Source organism: Orycteropus afer, unplaced genomic scaffold (assembly GCF_000298275.1).
Source record: "Orycteropus afer afer isolate SDZICR_OR568_19922 unplaced genomic scaffold, OryAfe1.0 scaffold00244, whole genome shotgun sequence".
Taxonomy (NCBI): domain Eukaryota; kingdom Metazoa; phylum Chordata; class Mammalia; order Tubulidentata; family Orycteropodidae; genus Orycteropus; species Orycteropus afer.
Window position 1 is genome coordinate 4,401,887 of NW_006921831.1, and position 3,012 is coordinate 4,404,898.

Consider the following 3,012-nt stretch of genomic DNA (forward strand, 5'->3'; position numbering starts at 1 on the left):
TGGCTCTCGCTGCCCTCACCAGGGCAGGCAGGCAGATGCCGCCGGCCGGCCGATGGAGCGTGTGTCAAAGCAGGGGCTAAGGCCGGGCCAGCTCCGTGCCCTGGCCCCGATGCTCCCGGGCCTGCCCCCAGGGCGGCGCCTGCCGCACCGGCCGCCTGCAGGCCCGGAGACCTCAGACCAAGCGAATGCAGGGCTGACCCAGCTGCTGTGTAGTGGCGACTAAGGGAGCTCAGCTTTGGACCCCACTCCAGGCCTGTGGACCCGGCGCAGCAGAGTCGGTGGGAGCAGAGCCTCAGGCTCTCCAATCAGTTCCCACCTGGACTCCAAGCTCCACGATACCCCAGCTCCCAGCGTGGGGCTTGAGAAACGCCTGGGACAGGAGCCAGCGTGGGGCACCCAGTGTGGTGGGGAACAGTGTGTGGAGCGGGTGGCCGGTGGCAGGGATGAGCTGTGGGGGGTGAGGACATGGGCAGGTGTCTTGAATTGTCATCATTTTTGAACAAGGGTCCGTTGGCTTCACTTGAACTCAGCCTTTGAGATACAAGACCCTCCTAGACACAGGCATGCAACCACGGAGCCCAGGTGAGCTCTGCACATAGCCAGGATGTACACTGCTGGTGAACTCACCCACACAGACACGCATCGTGTGCACACTGACACACACACTGCCCCACCACGCTGGGTGCACACACATGGACAGGTGTGTATGCAGACACACGCCTTGAGACCAGCCCTGGGGTGCACACACATGCCCACAATGGCAGGTGGGGGGCAGAAGCCTCCTCAGCCATCCCCCCACAGCCCACACTGTCTCTGGGCCCCAGTGCCGAAGGCCACCAGGGAAGAAGGGCCCATATATGAGGTCTAAATCTGGCTGCCCCTGGCCTGGGCTGGCAGAGGGGACAGCACTCTGCACGCTCTGGGAGCTGAGGCAGAGAACCAGGCCCACAGACGCCAGTGCCGTCCAGCTGGGAGCGTTCGTCCACTCCTTGGGGCAGTCTGGGAAACTGAGGTGGAAAGCCTGGAGGGCCTGCACAGGGGGATAAGGGATGAGGGGGGCAAGTAAGAACGGAGGGGGTGCAGGAAGAGAATGGGGAGTAAGTACTGGCACTGAGGCTGACTGGGTTGTGCAGGAGGTGGCAGGTCTGGGGAAAGGGTTGGAGAAAGGCTGCAGGCAGAGGAGAGACCCGTGGGTACCCATGAGCCCTGGTGCGCCTGCCTAGCTGAACTGGGCTCACTGGCCACCAGCCCCTCTGCTGCCCCCACGCGGGCTCTGTGAAGAACTGCAGACCACACAGAAGACTCATCTCCCTCCCCGAGAAAAGCTGCCCCTGGGTGGGGCGCCAGAAGCCCCCAGAGGAGAGAAAGTTCCCCCCCAGGCCTGCAGACCTCCACCCCCTACCCTGTCCTTCCCTTAATGGTTTTTGGCATGTCTGGGGTGTCAGGAAAGGGATGCCCTGGGCTCATCCCACCTAGCCAATACCCATGCTGATGTCCACGCTGCCCCCCATCTATACCTGCACAGGCCCCACGTGAGCAGATGGGGCCGACCTGAGACGAAGTCGGGAAACCCAGCCACGTGCAACGAGACCCAGATCACAGGGCAGGCTTCTGCTGCCACAGCAGGGGCCGGGCCAGAGTGAGGGGCAACGGGGTGGGGGCCAGGAGAGGGTAAACAGGGGGAGACCACCAGAGATCTGTGGCTCCAGGGCTATGGGAGGGGATCCCCTAAGAACCAGGACCGGGTGTGTGACCAGGGCACACTGGGATGTGGAGGGCAACTCCCACTCAGAGGTTCCATCCTCCAGCAAGCGTGGCCCACAACACCATGGTGGTGTCTGGGGAGACAGCCTCCCGGCAGCCCCAGAACCGGAAGCCCTTGCCAGGCCGGCAGGGGTCCACCCACACTGCCACCCGGTCAATGGACGTACCTGGCCTTGCCACAAGAATGAGGTCAGGCAGCGTGAAGAGCCCCTGAAGGCCGATAGGCAGGTGGGCAGTCAGCAGCCAGGCGGGCTGGCAACACTGCAGGAAGGACAGACAGACAGAACAGAGGCTGTGCCACACCAGGTTCTCGAGACCAGACCCAGCTGGAGCCAGAGGACCCTTCAGCAGGCCTGTGCCCCACTTTCCTGAGACAGCAGGCAGGAACACGGGCCAGCCCAGGCAGAGACATGCACACATGGGACACGGGTGTACACGTGTGTATGCAGACACAGGGACACCCACACACACAGACACAAACTTCAGAGACACAGATCACACATGTGCAGGTGTGTAGTCACAGACGCAGGGAAACACACATGCAGAGGCGTGCAAACGTAACACGTGCATGTACCAACATGTACTCACAACTCAGGGACACACAGACACACCATACACGCAGACACGGGGACACGAATGTGCAGAGGCATGCAAACATATCCCATGGATGTGCCTACATGTGCTCAGTACACAGGGCATGCAGACTCACACAGGCACATGGAGCCATGTCACACACACAGACACAGGGACACACACTGGTGTCTTCTCCTGGGGGTCCCAGCCCCCAAGATGATTGGGGACCCTGAGACCAGCGGTTGTCCCACGTCCCACGGGGCAGCCCAGGCCACTCGGCCTCTTGGGGGCCCTGAGGCACCCAGCATGAGGGGCCTCCCATCTCCCCACGGAGCCAGTGGCAATGACTCACGAAGGAGAAGGGCCAATTCTGTTCTCCCACATCCAGTATTGCAAGCTCACATGGGGCCCAGAGGCCAGACGGGCACCCGCCACCGCCTGGCTCTGCCAGTGTCCCAGCCCTGCCCTCCCCAGTGCCCTCCAGCCTCAGACCAGGGGCTCCTTGCAGCCCAGGAGTAGGAAGGGAAGGCACCTGGGGGGCCGAGGACACCTGAAACTGGCACGTCCCTCCAGACCTCAGGGGGTGTGAGCGGCACTCCCCACAGCACAGGGAGACCGGAGCCTGGAGGTCCTCGACCCCTGCCCACCCCCAACCTATAGAGGGTCCCAGGGGAA